The sequence below is a fragment of the Macrotis lagotis genome, chromosome 3 (assembly GCF_037893015.1).
Source record: "Macrotis lagotis isolate mMagLag1 chromosome 3, bilby.v1.9.chrom.fasta, whole genome shotgun sequence".
Classification (NCBI taxonomy): Eukaryota; Metazoa; Chordata; class Mammalia; order Peramelemorphia; family Peramelidae; genus Macrotis; species Macrotis lagotis.
In genome coordinates this window covers 59,254,873-59,282,029 of record NC_133660.1, presented here as the reverse complement: position 1 = coordinate 59,282,029, position 27,157 = coordinate 59,254,873, and positions in this window count along the sequence as shown.

Genomic DNA, 27,157 nt, shown 5'->3' with positions numbered 1-27,157 from the left:
ATTGGATAGCAATCTCATGGATAGGTCATGAGGGTCCATCACTTCTGGCTAAGTATATTCTCTCTAATAGAGTTTCAGTTGTCAAGAGTTATGAGAATCTTTCTCCCAGGTGGGGATATAGCCAGTCCCATCTTCTGTTGTTTTTTTCTTTACCTTTTTATTCTTTTCATATGTCTCTTGATATTCCTGTTTGATGTACAAATATTTTTTAGCTCTAGTCTTTTCATCAGGAAATGTTGGAAGTCTCCCATTTTGTTAAATGTCCATCTTTTCCCCCTGGAAGAGAAGGCTCATCTTTGTTGGGTAGTGGATTTTTGGCTGCATTCCAAACTCCATGCTTTTCAGAATATCTTATTCCAGGCCCTCCGATCCCTTAATGCTGATGCAGCCAGGTCCTGCATAATCCTTACTGTGGTTCCTTGGTATATAAATTGTTTCTTTCTGGCTGCTTGCAGGATTTTCTTTTTTATCTGATAGTTCTGGAATTTGGCCACAGCATTCCTTGGTGTTTTCATTTTAGGATCTCTTTCCAGAGGGGATGAATGTATTCTTACAATAACTATTTTGCCTTCTGTTTCCATGATATCAGGGCAGTTTTCCATAACTAAATCTTGCAATATTTAGTCCAGGATTTTTTTCACTTAAGGAAGACCAATAATTCCCAGGTTGTCCCTTCTCAATCTATTCTTGAGGGCTGTGTTTTTACTGATGAACTATTTTACATTTTCTTCTATTTTTTTTTATTTTTTGGCACTATTTAACAGTCTCTTGATATCTCATGAATTCATTAGTTTCCACAGACTGCTTCTTTTTAGAGAAGAATTTTCTTCATTTACCTTTTGCAACTCCTTTTCCAATTGGTCAGTTCTATTTTTGTAAGAGTTTTTCATTTGACTAATAGAGGTTTTGAGAGAATTATTTTATTTTTGCATTTTCTCCAATTGAGGATCTGAGAGATTTATTCTCATTTCGTATTTGTCCTATTGTATTTTCCAAGGATTTATTCTTTTGTTGCAAGGTGTTAATTTCTCTCCCAAATTTTCCAATTGATCTTTAAACTCCTTCCTGATTTCTTCAAGTAAGTCTTTTTTATGTTGGAGACCATATCATATTCTCTTCCAAGGTGCTAGGTCTCTGTGAGTTAGCAATTTTTCTATGGACCCTCCATTCCTCTGACCTTTCTTCAATTTACTAAGACCTAGTTTTGGGGAGGGGCTGGTTCACAGAGGTTTGGTGTTGGAATCCCTAGAGGCTTTACTCATTGTGTTCAGTAACTCCATGTGGGCCAGCCAGTAGGGGTCGCTGGTTGCTTTTTCTAGAGTGTCTGTGATTCTGATTTGAGGCCTTCTCCCTTGGTGTAGAGGGGGTGGTTAAAGCTGCTCAATATTTTTATTTTTGAATAATGGTGGGCTTTGCCCTAGGGCAAGGTAATTGCTCTCCCTATTCACAGCTGAGGCAGCTCTGCTGCTCACACCTGCTTTGTTGTTAATATTTAGAAATGTTGATGACTTTTTGTGGGTTTATTTTATATCCCACTAATTTGCTGAATTTGTTAATTTGTTACAAGGATTTTTTCAGATGATTTTCTTGGGTTCTCAAGGTATACCATCATATGATCTGCAAAGAGTGAAAGTTTTGCTTCCTTATTGCCAATTCTGAATCCTTCAATTTCTTTTTCTTCTCTTATTGCTGCTGCTAGCATTTCTAATATTATATTGAATAGTAATGGTGATAATGGGCATCCTTGTTTCACCCCCTGAATTCATTGGAAATGCGCTGAGTTTATTTCCATTTAATATAATATTTGTTGATGGTTTTAGAAAGATATTATTTATTATTTTAAGGAAAACTCCATTTACTCCTAAATTTTCTAGTGTTTTTAATAGGAATAAATGGCATATTTTATCAGTGGCTTTTTCAGCAGCTATTGAGATAGTCATGTGTTTTCTCTTGCTTTTACTATTGATATGTTTAAATATGTTGAGTGTTTTTCTAATGTTGAACCATCCCTGCCTGCCTGGTATGAATCCAACCTGATAATCTTGTCTCATCCTGGCAATAACTTGCTATAGTTTCATTGCTAAAATTTTATGTAAGATTCTTGCGTCATTATTCATTAGACAAACTGGTCTACAATTTTTTTGTCTGTTTTTATTCTTCTTTGTTTAGGTATCAACACCATGTTGGTGTCATAAAGGGAATTTGGGAGAACTCTTTACTCTCCTTTTTTAAAAAATAGTTTAGGTAGAATGGGAATTAATTACTCCTTAAATGTTTCATAAATCTGGATCTGGAGACTTTTCCTTAGGGAGCTTATTGATGGTTTCATGAATCTCTTTTTCTGAGATGGGGTTATTTAAGTAATTTATTTCCCCTTCTGGTAATCTGGGCAGTTTGTATTCTTGTAAGTATTCATTCATTTCACTCAAGTTGTCCAATTTATTGGCATATAGTTTGTCAAAATAGCTCTGAATTATCTCTTTAATTTCTTGCTCATTGGTGGTCTTGCTCACTTCTCATTTTTGAGAGTGGTAATTTGGTTATTTTCTTCCTTTTTTTTTAAACTGGATTAACCAGAGATTTGAATATTTCATTAACGTTTTCATAAAACCAACTCTTAGTTTTATTTATGACAACAATTGCTTTCTTGCTTTCCATTTTATTTATCTCACCCTTGATTTTCAAAATTTCTAATTTGATATTTAGTTGGGAATATTAATTTTTTTCTTTTTTTCTAGGTTTTTTAGTTGAATACCTAATTCAATGATCTCCTCTTTCTTTATTTTATTCATATAGGCATTTAGAGATATAAAGTTTCCCCTCAAATCTGCCTTGGCAGCACACCATAAATGTTGGTATGCTGTCTATTATTATCATTTTCTTAGATATAATTACTGATTATTTCTATTATTTGCTGTTTCATCCACCTATTATTTAAGATAAAGTTATTTCATTTCCCATTAGTTCTTGGTTTATCTTTCTCTGATCCTTTATGCAATTTTTATTATGTCATGGTCTGAGAAGCATGTGTTTATAATTTTTGCAGTTTGATTTTAAGTATTTTGTGCCCTTTTACATGGTCAGTTTTGGTGAAGGTGCCATCTACTCCTGAGAAAAAGGCATATTCTTTTCTATCCTCATTAAATTTTCTCTAGAGGTCTATCATATCTAAGGTTTCTAAGATTTCCTTCACCTTCTTAACTTTCTTCTTCTTTATTTTGTTGTTAGATTCTATTTTTTCTTGTAATTCACTCAGATTTTCCTCTTGGAATCTAGATGCTATCCCATTATGGGCATACATGTATAGTAATGATATAGCTTCATTTCCAATGGTGCCTTTTAAAATGTAGCTTCCTTCCTTATCCCTTTTAATGAAATTGATTTTTGCTTTTTACTTTGTCTGAGATTAGGATTGCTGCCCTAGATTTTTTTTACTTCCGCTGAAGCTGAATATGTAGTGTTCCACTCTTTTACCTTTACCCTGTATGTATCTCTCTGCTTCAAATATGTTTCTTGTAGATTCTTTTTTTTAATCCATTCTGATCTCCACTTCCACTTTATGGTACAGTCCATCCAATTCACATTTAAGGTGAGGATTACTGATTCTTTATTTCCCTCCATGCTATCTTTTTCATTTATATTTATCTCTTAAATTTTCTCTTATTCCTTCTCAACAAAATTTTACTATCTTTCCCTTTTGGCTTTTCTTTTAAAAATTTAACTTTCAGTTTATTTTCACTTATACTTCCCTTCCCTTTTTATCAGTTCCTTACTCCTTTATCTATCCCTTTCCAAATACCCCCTTCCCTAGAGATTAAGTTAGATTTTTAAATCCAAGTGAGAATATATCTTATTCCCTCACTGGGATTAATCTATTGAATTGAATTTACTCAGCATTCACATTCTCCCTTCTTTCTCTCTAAAATTATAAATCTTTGTGCCTCTTCCCTTGGTTTTATTTATCCCTCTAATATTATTAATTAGGTGACATCAATCATAGTTTGATTGATTACTTGATAAACTCCTATTGTTATCAATATATCACAGATTGTTTTCTTGATTGCTTGATAAACAGCAGCATTGACTCAAATTGTATCAAATTGTAATTAAATTATTTTTTACCTTACCCCTTTTCAAGTATCTTTCAAGTACACACAATCCTCATAAGCCAAAGTATCATCCAAAGCCATATTGTTTCTTGAACTATTTCTGCCCCTCCCTCTGGCCTATTTTCTTTCACACTTTACCCCCCTCCACTTAAGGTACTTAACACTTTGCTAAAAGAAACAAGGTCTATTGTCTCTCCCACTTTACCCCCCAAACACACACACCCAGGGTATTTAATCCCTTGTTAAATTAATTCAGGTTAATTCAAATCTTGATCTAATTATCTGAAAGAATCTTAAATATCTCTAATTACTGGGAGGCTCTGAAGGTCTCACCTGAGAACTTTATAAATGATTGTAAGTAACAAAGACCTTCCCTTAGGTCCTTGCAGTTAATGAAGCTCTCATTAAACAAGGTAATTAAAGTGAGTCAAAGTATAATGAGACACAAGTTAAAGTTAACACCCCTGCATTTTTTCAGGCCTTTTTGTCTCAAACATAGTCTCTCAATTGAGAGACAAGACCCAATTATACCCATATTCTTTACGTTCATTTTCTTCAATTATATTTTACCCTGTAATTATCCTTAGAGGAGTAAAGTTCTAAGGAATTAGAAGGGTTATATCTTCCCTTTTAGGGTTTTATACAATTCTATAGTAGACCAACATTTATTTAAAACAGTTTAGTTTTTTCCATCCTCTTTTCATTTACCTTTTTTTAATGCAATTCTTCAGTCATGTATTCGAATTGTAGTCTGGTGGGTTTTTTTTTTTTTGCTTGTTATATTCTCTCCTTTATTTGAGGGTTCTGGAATTTGACTATTACAGCCCTTGGATTTTTTTATCCTGGGGTTTCTTTCTGGAGGGGTTTTGTGGATTCTTTCAATGATTATATTGTTGTTTTGTTCTAATAGATTTGGGTAGTTTTCCTTTATAATTTGCTGCATGATGTTTTCCAGGTCTTTTTTTGGTCTAGATTTTGTAGTAGTCTGATGATCCCTAGATGATCTCTCCTGAACCTGTTTTCCAGGTCATTAATTTTCCCTAAAAGGTACTTTAGGATTTTCTTCAATTTTTCAGCCTTTTTTATTTTTTTGATGGAATCATTTAGTTTTGCAGATTCATCGGTTTCTAATTGTCAAATTCTAATTTTTAGGATTTTATTGTCTTCAAATAGCTCTGTGTTTCCTTTTCCAGGTGGTTATTTTTATTTTTTAACAGAGTTGATTACTTTGGTGAACTTGTCACAATTTTCTTGCATGACCTTCATTTCTTTTTTTCATTTTTCTTCTTTCTCTCTTATTTGGTTTTTAAATTCTTGTATTTGAGTCCAATTTATACATTGTTTTGATACTTCACCTGTGAGTGATTTTCATTGCTTTCTTCTTCGGACATGACATTGCTATCATCTTTGTCTGTAAAGTAGTTTTCAATAGTGAGAGCTCTTTTAGCTTTTTTTTGCTCATCTTTGTTGTTTTAGTTCTGCTCCTGGGGTATAGGGAGTATAGATCTGATCTTTGTTTTGCTGGGGCTGGGGTCTGATCCCTGGCTTGGTGTTGGTCAAGATGTTGCCTATACAGTATGGGTCTTGCCTTTGCAGAGGTTTTTTTTTTCCCTCCTTTATGTCCAGGTTCTGACTTAACAATGGTTTGTTCCCAATGCAATCCTGTCTTTTACCCCAGTGTTTTTAGAGTTCAGACTTTGTTGGGGTTGGGATCCTCCCTTCTGGCTTGCTATCTAGCTGTCAGGAACTCTGCTGTTGTTAAGCTTTTGGGACCTGCATTGCACTGTGGCTAAAAGCTTCCTGCTGGCTTTCCCGCTTTCTCACCTCCTGGACCTTTCTTCCCCTTTCCCCCCAAAGAGACAGACCTTCAGTGAAGATCTTTCATTATGTCTATGATTGAAAAACTTCTTTGAATCTTCTCTTTTTCTTGGTGGGATCTGTAGTGTGAATTTTAGAGTAGGGGCTTCATTTAGCTTTGGTAGGGAAAGGTTCTGCAAGCAGGTTAGCTTCATGCTGCCATCTTGGCTCCATCCAGAAAGTCCTAATCATATCACTTTGTACCCCTCCTCTTGCCCTCCCTCCTTCAATAAATTCAAAAGTCTTTCTTTTATTTCTGGCATCAAATACATGTACCTCTATTTAGCTCTTAAAGTTATTCATATATTCAGTCTTCAAAAATGTTACTTTTCTGCAAGGAAGTAAGGAAGGGAGGAAAGAAGGAAGGAAGGAGGGAGGAAGGAACAGAAGACTTCATGACTCATCAAGCATGTAAATGCTTGTAGGCAAGTGAAAGGTAATACATTTCAGAGAATATAGCTGAAACTCTTATAAAGATAATAGACTATGCTTATATATGATAGCTAACTCCCAAACATCTGTGACTGTGTGGTGGGTGTTCTGATGAATATTATGTGCTCCTTTTTTTCTGGAACAGGGATGCAATCAAACATTGTAAAATGATGAAGGAGGTAGAATAATTAAAGTGAACTTTATCATTAAAAATCCTAATATTGGATTCAGAGCTAATGTCTTAAAACAAGTTAAAGTACAAACTGTTCTAGGAGGAAAAAAAAATCTCATGTGTCTGAGAACAGGTGACTTAAGTTAAAATTTCAAGTTAAGTCTGATTTTCCAGCAGAAATAATCTAATAATAGGAAGATATCTTGGAGTTTGTCCTCTAGGACAGTTCTTAAGGAAATTTCTCTTCCTTATTTTTATCTGTCATATAATTATGGGCATATAACCTTTCTTTTTTTTCACAGTGTTTTTCTTAATGCATATCATGCACACCATAAGTGTTTCACAAAATGTCCAATTGTCTATATAATGATATTTATGAATTCATGAAATGATGTTTTTGGATGGAAAATCAATTCTATCAGCTTCTTTGTTTGATTATCCAAGAAGAATCAAAGACATATACATTCCTTTAGTTATAACTCCCTTTTGTCTCCAAATTTTATTTGCAGATAAAATATCAAAATTGTATGATCTGTTGGGCTTGTTTTAAAAAGTTGATCTGATAGTCTAAAATGCTTCCTTAAAGACTTTTGTCCAACATGGTATATACATCCTGTGCATGCTAAAATCATGCAATATTTCTTGAAAGATATAACTTTACACCTGATTATCATTAACAGGACATGGAATGGGAATTTGTCAAGGATCTTTGCGCTTGTCATGAAGGATTTGTGGTGAAGAGTATGTACAGAAGAGATATTCTTTGGAGATAATGATATCTACCAAATGCTCTCATTTTTAGATGCAATTCTGTTACATTAAGACACAGAACATCACTTAAGCCTAACATCTCACACAGAAAAAAAAATCTAAGTAGACCAAAAAATGTCTTTTGTCTAAATAATGAAGTATACCTCCTTGGATGACAATATATAAGAAAAATTTTATGTATATACTTTTTAATCTCAAGGAGTAACTTGGCATCATTATAAGTACTGTCCAATTTCTCATTCAATTCTGGGCCTGCATCTTTGTCTATCCGAATATTTATCCAAGACAGGTACTGATATACTAACTCTCTAGGATATTCATCTAATTCTATAAGAAAATCTGAAAAAAGTAAGTGTTTTTCCACTTCACTTTTCTTCTGAATATTTTTGGCTTCAATCTTTTGAATGGTTCTGGATCTTGTTTAGAATGATCTGTAGCATTCTTGGGCTTGAGACAAATTAGTATGGTGTCATCTTCATCTGGAGAATTTCATAATTTATAAGGAATTCCTCTGATATAAATTCAATAATACTCATACTTCAATGGTAATTGGCAAATGTTTGGTGAGCATTTCTAGGGTCAATGACTCATGATACTGAAAATAAGAAGATCAATGAGTAAAGTTATTATCTCTGTTGTGTCATTTATGAAAAAATCTTATTTGACCTTGTCATATACTCAGGAAAAATTTTGCTGGAAAAGAAATGTTAAGAATATATTTTGTCCTATTAAATCAAATGGTTTTCTCCTCTTTTGTTTTTACTAAACACAATGGTATTATTTGATTGCTATATGTTTAACCCAATTGTGTGGCTATAAAAATGTGACCTATCAATTTCTTTCTCATATTTTAGCAAGGGTATCCTGGGTATATAAAGGTCAATAATTCTTAAAAGCTAGTGGTTTATTTCTAAAAGGCTATTAGCATTAATATTTGATGAAGTAAATATAGGAATCAGTAATTATTATTTTCTTGGTTATTTTTTTAAAGTAACAATAGCTATTATCTTTTCAAATCATTTGCCATCTTCTGTTTATATATCTTGAAAATTGAGGCCACACACTCTAAAATTTGTTGCTTCCAAGACAAATTTTTGTCTATGTAATTTTGATTTGGTCCAGTTTCTCTTACCATTTTTATCCTCATTATTTTCAGTGTGACAGAGTGGAAAGAATGCTATATTTGCAATGAGAGAGCCTGTGCTCCTATTTTAAATCTGCAAATTATTGTCTGTGTGACATTGTTTAAGTTGCTTAATATCTTAGAGACTCAATTTTCTCTTTGGCAAAATCAAATGAGATGAACTTAGAGTTCTATCTATCTCTGAACAACATAGCTATATTTTCTTCCTCGTTGTGGGCATTGGGTACTGAGATATTTAAGTCCTAATGGTTTCACTGTCATTGATGGAAAAAAACAAATTGATACAAACATGTTGACACATCTGTCATTATTTCATTTGAATATTCATTCCTTTTTCCTGTTTTGCCATTTAATATGATTGAGATAATCTGGCTTAATTGACTCTCATTCCAAACTTTTTCATTTTTCCCTCCATTTCATATCATAATTTCATAATTCCTCTACTGAAAAATTTTGAACAGCAGCTTGTATTCCAAACCAGTGTTGTCTCTTATTGCCATTTCTCTTTGTAGGTAGAGAGTTCCAGTGCTCTTGAGTGGTGGTGGTTTATGGACCCCCTGGTTGTGAAGATTGTTTTTGATAGTTAAGTTTTCTTAGTAAATGGTGGTAGTCTGTCCTGACTTCTTTTCCTTTATCTGTTTTCCATTTTCTAACTTCAAAGTCCTGGTTGACTAGATCATGTTAGAGCTCTGGAAATTGCATGCCAGTTTTTCTCATCTTTTATTTTCTTCTAATTTAGTGATGGTGTTTGTTTTGTTTTGTTTCATTTTTTTCTCTAGCAAGCTGATGCTTCAAATGCACTGAATCAGTTGGGAAATGACTCCCACAATGATAAACTTGTTCCCAATCTGTTATTTAATATCAATTTACATATTCATTTTCATTTTTTTGTAATTATTCACTATGTCTAGCCCCTTCATATTCTCTTCTTAGGATTATATCCATGGGAAACAATGCCAAGATGATGGAATAAGAAGAAACACTAGAATCTTGCCTTGACAAAGAACTAGAAAAGTGGCAATCAGGATTTGAATATACAGCAAAAAATAGTGGTGTGGGGTGAAAATACTTTGAACATTACTCATGTGAAATCAAACAACTTAATTTAAAGCTCTGGTCATCAGTGTCCTCATTAACAATTGGGAGAAATGGTGGACAGAATAAATGTCCTCCAGGGCCCTACCACATCCAGGTTTATGATTCTACAATGTAATAATCCTAGGAACTCAGTTCTTTCCCATCATCACCTGGTGGTCTCCCCAGGCTCCTTTAAGTCTCAGTTAAAGTTATTATGAGCTCCAATTTATAATAGAGGAAACTGAGGCAAAAAAACAGGGTCACCCAGTAAATAATTGTCTAAGGCTGGATTTGGACTCAGGTCTTCTGGACTCTAGACTTAGTACTCTATCCACACTACCAACAGCTTCCTCTCTATTCAGGTTAGTTTTAACCCCTCCTTTTATAGATCAGTAAACTCAAGTTCAACATGGCAACTTGGGAGTTCCACTATAAAAGCAGAAGAATCCAAATTATTATTCTCATCTTTAGGAGCAAGAACCAAGGCTCCAGGGCAGCTAGGTGGTACAGTGGATATAGCACTAATCCTAGAGTCAGGAGGACCTGAGTTCAAATTTGACCTCAGACACCAATAATTGCCTAGTTGTGTGACTGTGGGCAAGTCACTTAACCCCATTGCCTTAAATAATTTGTTTTTAAATAAAGCCAAGGCTCCTTCTATTCTGCCTGGCAGATATATTGATTACCTTCAAGAGTCTGAATAAATTCTAGACATCGTGGTGAGAGGCAGTGGTCCTCTCTGTTCAAGGAGACTCAAAATATATTCATCACAAGCTAATATTTATGTTTGTATGTATGATAATCTAAGAACTTTCCATTAGCCATAAGTTCTCTGATCTCAAGAATGTCCCTAATCTCAGATAAAATGTTTCAGAGTGTATGAGCCTACTTGCTGACCTTCTGAAATCAGTCAGAGCATCTTCCTTGTCCTCTTGGCTCAGGAAAAAAGGACCATTCTCCTAGTCTAGATTACTAATCAATGAGCCAGAGATGGTATCCTGGAAGACCAGACAAGCACATAGAGAAAGTACTATTTATGCTAACACAATGTTTTGTTCCATGTACAATGAGTATTCAGTGAAGAGTTGGTTACAATTGCCAGGATCCTGGAAGCCCCCAACCTGAATTAGATCATTTAAAATAAACTCTTTCTGACCCAGAAACTGAAAAGTAGCTTTTTAAACAGATGTTTATTATCTATAAAATAAACATCAAAACACACATAATTGCATTTAACCTTGAGTTTAAGAGTCTGTTAGAACAAGGTATTCCTGAAAATTATCTTTTAAGACTTAAGAAACAAAGCATGCATAGGAGACATTCATAATCTTATAGAGTGGATGGGGAAAAATTGACTAACTGAATTGCTGGAATACATTTATTAAACTATGTTTGAGTGTGTGTGTGTGTGTGTGTATAAATTCTATATGTGTCTTTTATTCTCTTTATGCCCCCAGGCAATCTCCTGAGACTAAAAATTACAGAACAGACACCTCCCTACCCAGAGCTGTCTCTATGAATGAAATCACAAGTCTGGCTTAGACAATTTTTCAAGTAAAATTTAGTAGTATTTAAAATTTAGGCTTAGTGAAATTTCAGTATATTTACTTTGAGGAAAAAAAAATTCTGCTCAAAGAGACAGCTAGTTGGTATAGTAGATAGAGCACCAGATTTGGAGTCTCAAATTGAGTTCAAATTATGCCTCAGACTTTTGCTAACTGTGTGACCCCGTGGAAGGCATTGAACTTCTCTCAATGTCAGTTTTCACATCTAGGAAATGGGGATAATAATGATACTTTTGGAAAAACCTGAAAGTGAAATATCAATATTAACTAGTATTAGTGTTGTGATTTAGCATTTAATAAGTTTTTACTTTATAAATGTGAAAAATAAAATCTCTGGCTGGACATCTTAATGAAATGTAAAGTGAACAAATGTATCTGTGATATATTTATCTACATGTGCCTGTATATTCTGCTCATTTGAAATCACAAATTCTACATAAATAATGATGTACTTTAAAAGTATTGTGAAGTTTGTTTTAGATATTAGGAATGAAAGAGAGAGTCAGGAATGGATACTCTTTTATTTTGGTCAGCCTATTCCCAAGTCAAGAACTACTTATACTGTCACACCCAATATGAAAGAGGAAATACAACATCCTTTGTTCTCGTCTTCTAGGGTCCTAAGAAATATAAATCCTTACCTAGCTAGGTTTTTCTTTTTTCCTTTGTGAATCATTTCACACAGAACACCCAATGTCCTCAAACAGAGGCAGAATCAACTCAATCTATAATGATAAAAGCAGAATTAGTTCCATGTATATAGTGAAGACTCATAGAGTAGAGAAGAGGTATTTTGATGTCATTCTCTATCTGCAGGTGAAGCAATTGGTGGCATAAGAAAAAAGGCATAATGTCCTCATTCATTGATTTCTAGGGTCATAGGTTGCCATCTCCAATTATGCAAATAATGTATTAAAATGTATAAATGTAAATAATGTATTAAAATATTGTAAAAAATTAGTAGATAGTACATCAAATAAGAAGTTGTGTTAATATAAGAACTTCCCCTTTGTCCTTAAATTTTACTCATAGCTCATGCAGTCATTTACAGGGATCTAAATTTATCTGTGGAAATGGTCTGAATTACATCATAATAAATAAGAAGCAGAGAGATTTCTTCTTATTCCCAATTGTCTTCTTGACGTTGCTCATCCATGAGAAAAGGATGTGTGTTTTATATGTTTCCCCAACACTTAACATGGTGTGGGCACTGTGTCCATAGGCATCCCAGGTCATGCTTTCCCCAGTCTCTCCAGTCCTGGAATCCCATTACATAAGTCAAGGGTTCACCTCCCTCCTTTTGCACAGTACCTTGAATTTTGGTCTTAACTACTTGTGGTAATGTTGCCTTTAACCAAAAATAAAATGAAAATTTAAAAATAAATAAAAAACAAAGCAACTGTCTACTTTGGCAGCCAAGGAAAACATCTGTCCCAAAGACAGAAAAATTAGTCTCTATTCACATGCAAAGATGACTAAAATCAAATTCAGACATCAATAATTGATCCAGGATGTCTCAGAACTCCATGACCCATGGCTGTCAGAAGTCACTGATGAAGTCAAGAATATTAAAAGTGGAGGGAATTTTTTTTGTCTTTTTTTTTGTTTTTTCCCCCCAAGGTGAATTGGCAAGCACATGAAAGACCAGAAAGAGTAGAACTGTAGAATCAATACAATAAATATTATTTCTGTATACAATCTAAAGCCAAACCATACCAATTGAATTATCTTGAATTTCCAAGATACTTAAAGCTATTGTTCTTTCTTTTAAAGTAAGAGAGAAACATCAATAGTTTGGGGGCAAAAGCTGTTTGTACTTTTATATCTGGAAATAAGCCAAAAAAGAGAAACTTCTACAGCTTTGAAATACAGCTATGGCCAAGATATGCTGTGGAAAGGTCAGTGGGTGGATGCCATAGGCCTAAATCCCCTCTCTTTGACATGTAATATCAAAACAAAGCATACTTGAAAACATCCCAATATAAGCTGAAGTGCTGTGATCAACCTTGAAGGCATTTTGAAAGGTGACGATGTCACTATAACCATATACATAAGTGAGTAACTAAAGCAAGCTACTGTAGCTTCATGGCAAAACATTTATAATTTATAAACTATAATACTGGACCTCACATTATTAAATCACTCAGATTTTCTCATTTTGATTTTGATACTCTCATAAATGAGCCTTTGAAAATAATTTTATTTAAAGTTGTTGAGTTTTTTCTCCCTAATACTTTGCCCTCCTTATCTACATTCCCTGCCCTTAGCATGTCCTATTCTCTCACCATACCCAGCCTCTAATGAGACTCTGAAAACTCTAAATCCAAAAGATCAGTGACTAAGCCAATACATTCTTTAAGAGAGAACAAAAATGTCCTGGTACAAAACATCCTAAGTCATAGTTGACTGTCCCTAGAATTGAATAGTACTGATTTCATTAAAAGACAGCTACTGCTCTCAACCCCTAAATATTCTTCCATTGTTGTCTCCATCCTTCTTTGCAAATGAATAGAAGCTAAGGCAAGAGGAAATAGGCAATATGGAAGACTGAGCTGAGATCTGTGTTTGTATCCTCAATAAAAGTTGGAAAAACTCATGTCCAAAGTGCTTTTTCTGCTCACATATGCCTAATAGAATCCTTCATTTCAGAATAGGTGAACTACCTAATCCCTCAAAAATACCACTGCCTTCCCTCCTTAACTAGCATTATTTTTCATTTAATTTAATTATTTACTTATATATTATTTAAGTTGTATAGACTTACATATGTTCAAATTGTCTCCTCAATAATATGTACATTCCTAGAAAGCAGAAACTCTTGAATTTATTTGTTTGTATTCCCAAGACCTTTCTCAGCATTTAGCAAAAAGTTAATAAATGAAGACTGATTTATGGTTCTATAAAATGTACATAATAATACGAACCTATTTGCCTCTGGAGGTTGCTCTATGAATAGGTGGAAAGGAAAGTGAGTCACTTCATCACTGTGGTGAGAGACACTGGCAATCTTGAGCTCTCCTACCCCATGCCACGCAAAAGGAAGATGATATAATTGTAGACAAGGAGCAGCCCAGGGCTAAGGAACAGAAAGTATGAATTTAAAGCTTAGTTTTGCCAGTTACTGGCTGTGTCGGGCAAATTGCTTCAACAGTCTGACACCATTTTACTGTGGGGATCAAACAAGGTAATTTTGGATGTAAAAATGTATAAGTTAGCATATTACTGAAATGCAGTTTTGGAACAGAATAGGCATTGTGTATTGGCAAAAACTTGAAATTTTAGAATCTGTAAATATGGTTCAAACCCTGATTGTTTTTTTGCACAATTTGTAAACACCTTGAGGGAAGGAATTGTCTTATTTTTGTCTTTTTATTCCTACAGACTACCATAATGTCTGGCATATGTAGACTCTATTATATTACAAATTCCTTAAGGTAAGAGACTGCTTTTGGCTTTCTTTGTTTTTTTATTGAAATTTCATTTCATTTTTCCAATTATATGCAATGTTATTTTTCAACATTCATTCATTTGCAAATTTATGAATCCACATTTTTCAACCACCCTCCCTTATCTTCCCTCTCCACATGGCAGTGAACAGTCTGGTAAAAGTTGTATATAGACCTTCATGTTTAGCATATTTTCATTTTAGTCACTTTGTAAAAGAGGAATTAGAAATAAGGGGAAAGAAAAAATCATGAGAAAGAAATGAAAAACATAAGATAATGTTTAAAAAAGTAAATATACTATGCATTCAGATTCCATATTTATTTTCTCTGGATGTGGATGGCATTGTCCATAAATAGGTCTTGCAAGGTTGGCCTTATTTTCTGAACTGCTGAGAGGAGCTGGATCCATCATAATCAATCATTTCATGATGTTGTTTTTAATGTGCAAATTTTCTCTTGGTTCTGCTCCTTTCACTCAGAAAAAGTTCACCTGACCATTCATAGTTTCATGCAAAGCAATGGAACTCCATAACTTTCATATATCATAACTTGTTCAGCTATTCCCAATAGGTTAGTCCCTCAATTTCTAAATATTTGCCACTATAAGAACTGTTATAAATATTTTTGAACATTTTCCCAATTTTTATTTCTTTGGGATATAGAACTTATTAATATTGCTGGGACAAAATCAGTTTGGGTTTTTTTGCTCTTTTGGCATTTCCATATTGCTCTCAGAATGGCTGGATCAGTTCACAACTCTACCAACATTGCATTATTGTGCCAATTTTCCCACATCCTCTCTAAGATTAAGGATTTTCCACTTTTGTCAATTTAGTTAATTCGATAGGTATGAGGTGCGAGGTAGTAGTTGTTTCAATTTACATTTACCTAATCAATAATGATTTGGAACAATTTTTCATATGATTATATCTTTAAATAGCTTTAATTTTTTTCATCAGAAAACTGCCTGTTTATATCATCTGACCATTTATCATTTGGGGAATGACTTGTAATCTTATGAGTTTGATTTGATTATCTCTATATTCTAGAAATGGGTCCTTTATCAGAAACACTAGCTGTGAAAATTGTTTCCTAGCCTTCTTTATTCCTTTTAATCTTGGCTTCATTGGTTTTATTAGTTCAAAAACTTTTCAATTTAATATAGTCAAAATCATGAACTTTGCAATTTATAATATTCTCTATTTCTTGCTTAATCAAAAATTTCTTCCCTCTCCATAGATTCAACAGATATAGTACTTCTTGTTTTCTTAATTGATCTATGATGTCACCTTTTATGTCTAAATCCTGTACCCATTTTGACCTTATTTTGGTATGTGTTGTAAAATGTGGGTTTATGCCTAGTTTTTGCCATACTACTTTTCAGTTTTCCCAGCAGTTTTTGTCAAATAATGAGTTCTTATCCCAGAAGCTAATGTCTTTGGATTTATCAAACAGTAGATTTACTATAATCATTTACTGCTGGTTTTTTTGTACCTACTATAATTTACTGGTCCATTACTCTATTTTTTAACCATTCCAGGAAGTTTTGATGACTGATATTTTAGATCTGGTACAGCTAAGCCACCTTCCTTTGCATTTTTTTTTCATTTTCCTTGATATTCTTGACCTTTTGTTGCTCCAGATGATTTTTATTATTATTTCTAGCTCTATAAAATAGATTTTTGGTAGTTGGATTTATATGGTACTGAATAAATAATTTAATTTGAGTGGAATTGTCATTTTTATTTTATTAGCTCAGCATAACTAAACATGAGGAATTGCTACTTTTTCAATTGTTTAGATCTAATTTTATTTATGTAAAAAGAATTTTGTAATTGTGTTCATGAAGTTTCTGGATCTGTCTTGGAAGGTAGATTGCCTATGTTTACTTTAAATGGAATTTCTCTTTCTATCTTTTGCCCTTGAGTTTTATTGCTCATATATGGAAATGCTGATGATTTTTGTAGATTTACTTTATACCATGCTATTTTGCTGAAGTTATGAATTATTTCAAGTAGTTTTTAGTTAATTTTCTCAGGTTCTCTAAATATACCATCATATCATGAGCAAAGAATGAAAGTTTTGCTTACTCATTACCAGTTCTAATTTCTTCAATTTCTTTTTCTTCTTTTATTGCTAAAACTAACATTTCTGATGTTATTTTGAATAGTAGTGGTGATAATAGATATCCTTGCTTCACCCCTGATCTTACTGGAAATGCTCCTAGTTTATCCCCATTACATTATAATGCTTGTTGCTGGTCTTAGACAAATATTGCTCATTATTTAAGGAAAACTCTATTTATTCATATACTATCTCATTTTTAATGAGAGGAATGGATGTTGTAGTTTGTCAAAGACATTTTCAGCATTTATTGAGATAATCTTAATTTCTGTTAGTTTTGTTATTGATATGGTCAATTATATTGATTATTTTCCTAATATTGAATCATCCTGCCTACCTGGTAAAAATCTACCCAAGCCTGGTGTATTATTCTAGTAATATCATGCCATAATCTGTTTGCTACAATTTTATTTAAGATCTTTGCTTAAATGTTCATAGGGAGATTGATCTATCATTTTCTTTGTATGTTTTGGTATTTCCTGATTAATTTCAGCACCATATTAGTGTCATAAAAGGACATAATAGTGTCATAATCCATTTATGTCCAGTCCCTCTAGGTATACTCTCTCCCTTTGTCCCTATAGCACTTCAACCACAGCATTGCCACTTCCTTAATTAAAAAATTGGGCTCATTTCCTCTGTCTCTATAATACCCCAACTACAGCACCATAACCTTGATTAACTTAAGCATGAAATAAGGCAAAATCACTTCATTCATTTATGTTCAGCCCTTCTAAGAACACTTTCTCCTTCTGTCCCTATTGTACTATAACCCTCCTTAACTAAAGCATCTAGTAAATTTGTAAATGATCTCTTATGTTTATATTTTCCAAGCCTTTTGTTTTTTCTTAAAAGGTACTTTATATTTACTTCTATTTTTTCAGTCTTTTCATTTTATTTGATAGGGTCTTGGTCACTCATAGAGTCATTAGTTTCCATTTGTCCAGTTCTGATATTTAGGATTTTATTCTCTTCAGTTACCTATTGTGTTTCCTTTTCCATTTGATTATTTTTAGATTTAAATAGGTTGTATTCCTTTTCAGATGGTTAATTTTAAATTTTGATCAGTTAAATTATTTTTCCAGTTGGTAATCTTTACTTTTAAAGGAATTATTTCTTCAGTTATTTATTCAATTATTTCTTCAGTTCTCCTGCATGGCTCTTATTTCTTTTTTTCCATTTTTCTTCTTCCTCTCTTCTTTGGTTTTTAAAATCCTTTTTTTGTGCTCTTCCATGATGTTTAGGATTTGAGACCAATTCATAAATTCCTTTGTAGGCAACTGGTCACTGCTTTCTTCTTCTAGGATGGCATTTTGGACTTTATCTGGGGTTGGGAACTCCCTGCTGTCCTACTAAGTAGCTCACTTGTTTAGCTGGAACCTAAGTTGCCCTATGACTAAGAGCCTCCTGCTGTCCTGCTATGCTGGGCTATGTTTCCCTTTTACCTCTAAAGAGAAAGATCTTCCAAGATATCTTGAGTTGAGAACTAGTTTTGCTCTTTCTTTAGTGGGATCTATGTAGAGGCTTCATTTAAATTTATATTGGGGAGGGTGGAGCCAAGATGGCCACAGGAGAGGATTGTTTCTTAGGTGCTGTAACTCAAAACTTATAAGCTAAGGACTCTAACTAAATTTTTGAGAGACAGAATCCACAGAGGGATGCAGTGAGGCAGTTCTCCAACACAAGGTAACCTGGAAAAGAGAGGAAAGGCTCAGCTCCATGGGGTCAGAGGGGTGGCCCACCAGAGTGGTGACCTGCCACAGCAAAGGAACTTGAGCCTCCTGGAGGCAGCCCTAGGGTACTGGGAGCCTCGGCTCATGGCAGTGGAGGCAGTTTCCTGACCAACACCCCAGGGAGCACTGAGCACAACTTGGGGGATCAGTGGGGGGACCTCTGCCAGAGCAAGCACATGAAGCCCAGTCCTCAGGGCATTCAGCGAGTAGTGTGGCTGGCAGCCCAGATCCAGGAACCAGAAGCAGTTGTAGCCAGTAAGCAGGAGCCCACAGGGCATGAGTGCTGAGCCTAGGGAGGGGAGTAGAGAGAGATTACTGAGCTCTGTCCTCTGTCCCTGGAACAGGACTCTGGGGTTCTGATCTCATTCAGATCCTGGTCGCAGTCTAGGCCCCCCATAGAACAGCAGGGCCCTTCCACCTCAGCCCCATGGCAGAGGGATGTACTTATGGCCATTCACAGACCAGGAGGGAAGAAGGAGCCTCACAAATGGAGATCCTTGTGGGGGGGGTTGTCCCACTAGTACTCAAAACCTCCAGAAGCACCCCAAAATGAGGCACAGGCTAGAGAAATGAGTAAGCAGAGAAAAAAGAGGAGCACCATTGAGAAACACTTTGTATGTGATCCCAAGAAAGATTAAAACACTCAATCTGTAGATGAGGAAGTACGAGCTCCTGCATCTAAAGACTCCAAGGAAATCAGAAATTGTGCTCAGTCTACGACAGAGCTCAAAAAACACTTTGAAAATCAAGTGAGGGAGATAGAAGAAAAATTGGGAAAAGAAATTAGAGAGATGCAGGAAAACCATGAAAAAGAAGTCAGCAGCTTAGTCAAGGAAATTAAAAAAAATGCTGAAGAAAATAACATGTTAAAAACCAGCATAGGCCAAATGGATAAAACAGTACAAAAACTTATTGAGGAGAAGAATGCTTTATAAAGCAGAAGTGGCCAGAAGGAAAAAGAGATAAGAAAGCTCTCTGAGGAAAACAAATCCTTCAGACAAAGAATGGAACTGAGGGAGGTTGGTGATTTTATGAGGAATCAGGACACAATACTTCAAAACCAAAAGAATGAAAAATTAGAAGAAAATGTCAAACATTTCATTGAAAAAACAACTGATATGGAAAGCAGATTTAGGAAAGATAATTTAAAAATTATTAGAATACCTGAAAGTCATGACCAGGAAAAGACCCTTGACATCATTTTCAAAGAATTGCTACAGGAAAATTGCCCTGATATCCTAGAAGCAGAGAGCAAAATAGAAATGGAGAGAATCGGCAGGGGTGGAGCCAAGACAGTGACAAGAAGGGATCCAGTCTTAGGAGCTCTCTGATAAAATTCATCACCTAAGGATTCTAACTAAACTTTTGAGAGATAGAACCCTCAAAGGGACCCAGTGAGGCAGTTCTCCTACTCAAGGTAACCTGGAAAAGAGCAGAAAGGCTCTGCTCCCCGGGATCAGAGAGGCGGCCTGCCAGAGGGGTGGCCCGAGCAAAAGAACTTCAGCATCCGAGAGGCAGCCTCAGGGCACTAGGAGTCTCAGCTCACAGCAGCGGGGGAGTCTCCTGAGCTGCACCCCGAGGAGAACGGTCACAAAGTGGAGGAACAGTAGGGGACCTCTGCCAGAGCGAGCACGTGGAGCCCAGCCCTCATGGCACAGAGCTAGCAGCATGGTCTTTCCCCAGCCCTGATCCAGGAAACAAGCAGGCAGAGCTGGTAAGCAGGAGGCCCCAGGGCATGAGCCCATTGAGCTGAGGGAGGGGAGTGAAGAGAAACTGTGAGTTCTGTCCTCTGCCCCTGGAACAGGACTCTGGGGCTCTGATCACATTCAGATCCTGATCGCAGTATAGGCGCCCCCATAGACCAGCAGGGCCCCCCCCACCTCGGCCCCGTGGCAGAGGGGGGCGCTTATGGTCCTTCACAGACCAGGAAGGAGGGCAGAGCCTCACACACTTAGATCCTTGTGGGAGTGTCCCAAAAGCTCAGGAAGCACCTCCAAAGCAGGCCCAGACTGGGAAAATGAGCAAGCAAAGAAACAAAAGGAAGACTATTGAGAAATATTTTGCAAATGAGCCCAAGAAGGAACAAAATACTCAGTCTGAAGATGAGGAAGCACAAAGTCATGCATCTAAAGGCTCCAAGAAAAAACAGAAATTGGGCTCAGGCTATGACAGAGCTCAAAAAAGACTTTGAAAATCAAATGAGGGAGTTGGAAGAAAAACTGGGAAAAGAAAGGAGAGAGATGCAGGAAAAACATGAAAATGAAGTCAGCAGCATAGTCAAGGAAATCCAAAAAAATGCTGAAGAAAATACCATGATAAAAACCAGCTTAGGGCAAATGCATAAAACAGTTCAAAAAGTTATTGAGGAGAAGAATGCTGTAAAAAGCAAAATTGGCCAGATGGAAAAAGAGATAAGAAAACTCTCTGAGGAGAACAAATCCTTCAGACAAAGAATAGAATTCAGGGAGATTGATGAATTTACCAGAAATCAGGAATCAATACTTCAAAACCAAAAAAATGAAAAATTAGAAGAAAATGTGAAATATCTCATTGAAAAAACAACTGATATGGAAAAGAGACTTAGGAAAGATAATTTAAAAATTATTGGAATACCTGAAAGTCATGATCAGGAAAAGAGCCTTGACATCATTTTCAAAGAATTACTACGGGAAAATTGCCCTGAGATTCTAGAAGCAGAGGGCAAAATAGAAATGGAGAGAATACACCGAGCCCCCAGAGAAAGAGATCCCAAAAAAACCAACCCCTAGGAATATTATAGCCAAGTTCCAGAACTCCCAAGTCAAAGAGAAAATATTACAAGCAGCCAGAAGGACACAGTTCAAATATCATGGAGCTGCAGTCAGGATCACACAGGACTTAGCAGCAACTACATTGGAGGGTCATAGGGCTTGGAGTACAATATGCTGGAAGGCAAAAGAGGTTGGAATGCAGCCAAGAATGAACTACCCAGCAAGGCTGAATGTCCTCTTCCAGGGAAAAAGATGGACTTTCAATGAACCAGGGGAATTTCAAATGTTCCTTTTGGAATGGCCAGAGCTGAACAGAAGGTTTGATCTTCAGATACAGGACTCAGGTGAAGCATGGAGATTTGAGGAGAGGGGGGATATATGAGGGACTTAATGAGGATGAACTGCATGTATTCCTGCATAGAAAAATGACACTGATAATACTCATATGAACCTTCTCAGTTAATAGAGCAGGTAGAGAGAGCTTTTATATTTGAAGCACAGGAGAAAGCTGAATTCGAAGATAAAATATGGTGTAAAAATGGAGTCAATAGAAAAAAAGGGAAATGGAATGGGAGAAAGAAAAAGGAGAGGGGGGGTATACTCCAAAATATTTCACATAAGATTTTTTTTTATTACAATGAGCTATTGCAATGATATGGAAGTGGGGAGGCTTTGTTCTCATCAGAGATGGCTAGGAGAGGAAACAGCATATATACTCAATGAGGTATAGACATCTAGAGTAAGAAGGAGCGGGGAGCAGGGGGAAGGGGTGGGGATGTGAATAAAGGAGGAGAGGATGGACCATGGGGGAAGAGTGGCTAGATATAAAACATTTTCTTTCTTACTTCTTGCAAGGGGCTGGGATTGGAAGGCCTGCCCAGGACCACAGGGCCAGGTGGATTCTAGGCCTAAGGGGTGGTATGGTGCCTTAGGACTTCTTGGCCCCAGGACCAGGGAACTGTCTGCTGTGCCACTCAGTGACCCTACAGCAGAGTCAGAGTGAAAGGAGAGAGAAAATAGAGTACATGGTAGTGGAGAAAGAAGAAAGGAGGGAGTTGCAATCAGCAATGGCAAAGTTGGAAAAATATGGAAATAACTTTTGTGATGGACTTATCATAAAGAATGAGATCCACCCATGACAGAGTTGTTGGTGTTGGAACAAAGACTCAAGCACATTTTTTGTTATTATTATTTGGGGGAGGGTGCAGGGCAAGTGGGGCTGGATGGCCTGCCTGGGACCACATAGCAGGGTGATCTTTGGGTGTCTGGGGCCGGATTTGGACCCAGGTGCTCCTGGCTCAAGGGCCAATGCTCTGTCTGCCACCCAGCCACCCCTACTATTATTATTATTTTATTTTATTTTGGGTCTTTTTTTCTTTCTTTTTTTTTTGGTCTTTGCAGGGCAGTGGGGATTGGGTGGCTTGCATGTCACACAGCTGGGTGATTGTTGGGTTTACGAGGCTGGATATGGACTCGGGTGCTCGTGGCTCCAGGGCTGGTGCTTCGTCCATTGCGCCACCTGGCCATACCTACAATTATTACTATTTTTTTATTTTAATTTTTTTCTCTCCCCTTTACTTTCTTCGCCCAAGCAAGTCTATCTATATTCATGGGGGAGGAGGGGTATTTTGTTTACTTGTAAACAAGAATATTTTATTAAGGTAAAAAAAAAAAACATTTGTACAAAATGAGAATAAAAAATACATTGAAAAAAAAATTAAAAAAAAAGAAATGGAGAGAATCCACTGATTGCCCCGAGAAAAAGATCCCCCCCAAAAAAAACAACCACCAGAAATATTAAACCCAAGTTCCAGAGCTCCCAAATCAAAGAGAAAATATAACAAGGAGCCAGAAGGACACAATTCAAATATCTGGAGCTGCAGTCAGGATCACACAGGACTTAGCAGCAACTACATTGGAAGCGTGTAGGGCTTGGAATATAATATTCCAGAAGGCAAAAGAGCTCAGAATGCAACCGAGAATCAACTACCCAGCAAAACTGAACATCCTCTTCCAGGGAAAAAGATGGACTTTCAATGAACCAGGGGAATATCAAATGTTCCTGTTGGAATGGCCAGAGCTGAACAGAAGGTTTGATCTTCAAACACAGGACTCAGGTGAAGCATAGAGAGTTGAGGAGAAGGGGAAAATATGAGAGACTTAATGATGATGAACTACATGTATTCCTGTATAGAAAAATGATGCTGAGAATACTCATATGAACCTTCTCATTTAATAGAGCAGGTAGAAGGAGCTTTTATAGATGAAGCACAGGAGAAAGATGAATTTGAAGATATATTGTGGTGCAAAAATGGAGTCAATAGATAAAAGGAAAATGTAATGGGAGAAAGAAAAATGAAAGGAGGAATAGCCTAAATTTTCCATATAATAAGATTTTTCATTATTACAATGAGCTATTATAACGATATAGAAGGGGGAAGGCAAGGGCGAATGAGGGAAACTTTGCTTTCATCAGAGGTGGCTAGGAGAGAAAACAGCATATATCCTCAATGAGGTGTAGACATCTGGAGTAAGAAGGAGAGAAGGGGAACAGAGGGAAGAGGGGAATGTGAGTGATGGAGGAGAGGATGGACCGTGGGAGGAGAGTAGTTAGATATAACACATTTTCTTTTTTACTTCTTGCAAGGGGCTGGGATTGTATGGCCTGTCCGGGACCATAGAGCTGGGTGGATGCTGGGTAAGGGGTGGTATTGTGGGCTTGGGGCCTCTTGACCCCAGGGCCAGGGATCTGTCTGCTGAAGCACTCATCTACCCTACAGTAGAGACAGAGTGAAAAGAGAGAGAAAATATATTATATGGTAGTGGAGAAGTATGAATAGAGGGAGTTGTGATCAGCAAAGGCAATGGTGGAAAAATATGGAAGTAATTTTTGTGATGGACTTACCATAAAGAATGTGATCCACCCATGACAGAGCTGGTGGTGTTGGAAAAAGAAAATAAGGTTATATTGGGAAAAGTTCTGGCAGTGTGCTATAGTTTAATACTGCCATGTTAGCCCCTGACCCAGAGGTGTCCTTTTGCCTTTCTTTTTATTTTCAGTGCTTACTTAAATACATTGCCTGATTCAAATTAGTTGCTTAATAAATGTTAATTTGCTGACCTCTTGACTTTTTTGCATTTTTTCCAAATACATGTAAAAAGAGTTTTCAGCATTCATTTTTTGTAAGATTTTGCATTGCATATTTTTCTCCAACTCTATATTCTCTCCCCCCTCTTCATGACAATGAATAATCTGATATAGGTTTTATATGTATAGTCATGCTTAACATATTTCTATATTAGTTATGCTTTTAAAGAAGAATCTGAACAAAAGGGGGAAATCATGAGAAAGAAAAAACTGAAAAACCAAATTTAAAAAAATGAAAATTGTATTCTTCTATCTGCATTCAAGCTCCATGGTTCTTTTTTCTGAATGTGGAGGGCATTTTTCATCACAAGTCTTTTAAAATTATTTTGATCACTGTATTAATAATGCGAGGACATAAGTCTATCATACTTAATCATTCAATGTTGCTGTTTACTTACAATGTTCTCCTGGTTCTGCTGATTTTACTAAGCATCAGTCCATGCAAATCCTTTGAGGTTTTTCTAAAATAAGTCATCTCATGATTTCTTTCAGAACAATTCATCACATTTATATATCACATCTTGTCAGTTATTCCCCTATTGTTGAGTATTCCCTTAATTTACAATTCTTTACCAACACACAAAAAAAAGCTTCTATAAATTATTTTGTACATATGGGTCCTTTTCCCTTTTGAAGATATCTTTGGGATATAGACCTAGTGGGTGGTATTGTTGGATCAAAGTGTATTTACAGTTTTATAGCTATAGTTTTATAGAGCATAATTTAGAAATGTGATCTTTATCAGAGACATTGACTATAAAAATTATTTTGTAGTTTATCACTTTCCTTTTAATCTTGGTTTGGTTTTATATGTGCAAACCCTTTTAATTTAATGTAAGGAAAATTAACCATTTTGGATTTTATAATTTTTTTCTAGCTCTTATTGAGTCATAAAGTCTTCCCTTCTCCATATTCCTTGTTGTCTTATTGACTCTTAAAAATGTTTGGTCATTTATTTCTCAAACTGGGAAAAGGAAAAAAAGTTTTAAATTGAAAATAGAATTAAAAATTGGATGTCATTTAACACCAGATGTCTCCAAATTAATGACCTAATTATGTGCCAAGCATTAAAGTTACAAACAGAAAAGTAATAACATCTTTTGTCTCAGGGGGTCACATTCTAATAAGGAGAGATTATACAAATTTATCAATTTTTGTTAATTCATTTGTAAGATAATCTCTTAAATTGCTTCCAACTCCAAACCTATGATCCCTTAAAATACAACCAAAGTCAATCATTTTGCTGGCATGGTCTATATTTATTAACATTTCATTTAATTAATGCAACAGAATCCAGAGACAAAGAAATTTCTATATTTAATTTCTAATTCATCCATGTTTCAGCAAAATAAATATTCAACATTTTCACACATTTAATTCAAAGTCTACAATTTCTCATTACAATGTTAATGAGGCCCATTGAGATGTGAGGGTATTTGCTTTCCAGACAACAGCACATAGCAAACTAGAAATGGATAAAAGTACCTAGGAAAGTAAAACAAAGTGGATACTTTATGGTGCAAATAACTGGCCTTGGTCCTGGGAGAGTAGATGAGCCATAGGCCCTACTCTGTAGTAGAATATAGCAAAGCTAACAGTGCAAGAGATACAGAGATACCCTGAAATATGGCTCTAGTCCAGCAGTCTTTGAATTCATTGTTTAATTATTCAATATCCATGGTAATTGATTTGCTCTTTATTAATAACAAATATTGCCATTGACCAGTGCAATTCTCTGATAGATCTGGGAAAAAGATATATTTATTAATTTTTCTTATTTTTTAACCAATGGACCAGGTATCCCAGCATTTCATTCCTTAATAAAATAGGATTTCATGAAATCTTATAATATTAGGTCTGTCATGTTAGTAAATATTTGAGAAGGCATGCGATGGGATCAATCCCAAAATGAAATTCCTATTCATATCATGGCAGAGGAAATGGAAGGTAGGTGGTGTCCTGAACTCTCATCTTCCTGAGTTCAAATCCAGCCTCAAACACCTATTAGCTGTGTGACCCTGGGCAAGTAACTTAACTTGTTTGTTTCAGTTTCTTATCTGTAAAAGAAGCTGGAAAAGAAAATAGCAAATTACTTCAGTTTTCTTTACCAAGAAAAACTCAAATGGGACCAAAAAGAATCAGACATGACTGATCAACTAAAGTGGAATGTAGGTCTTTCTTTGTGCTGTTATAAACACCATTGTCCTTATCGTTGTGACATTCTTTTCATTTGTTTTGAGCACAGTGATCTCATCCATGGATTGGAATTTACCTCTATTCAGATGATTCCGGAATGCAAATATTGGGACCATACACCTAATATTCTAATTCGCCATTTTAAACTGCTTCTTGGACAATATGTTTGTATATTCTTCTAGTTATCTGAGGTCAACATGCCCCCTTTCTTACTTTCCCTTTTGTTTGGCTGGAACCAGGACCTTTCAGTCATGCAAGACTGGAGACCACAGAAATTATCCTTGATGTTTCCTTTCCTTCATCTTCATATTTAATTAGCTGTCAGGCCAGCATGGCAGAGTGCTAGACTTGGATTCAAAAGATGGATTTGACTCTTGACACAGTTATGAGACTTCAAGCAACTTCATTATCTACTCAGAAACCTAGATTTCCTCATTCATAAAATAGGAAAGGTAAACTTACACTACATACCTTTTGTGTGGAAAATATTCTGCAAACCCTAAAGAATTATATACATTTGAGTTTAAAGGGGCTTTGATCTGACCTCCCCTTTTTAGACACCACCACTCCAATTCAGATTCTCATTCATTTTGTCTGGACTATTGTAATCCCCTCCTAAACAGTCTCTCCATC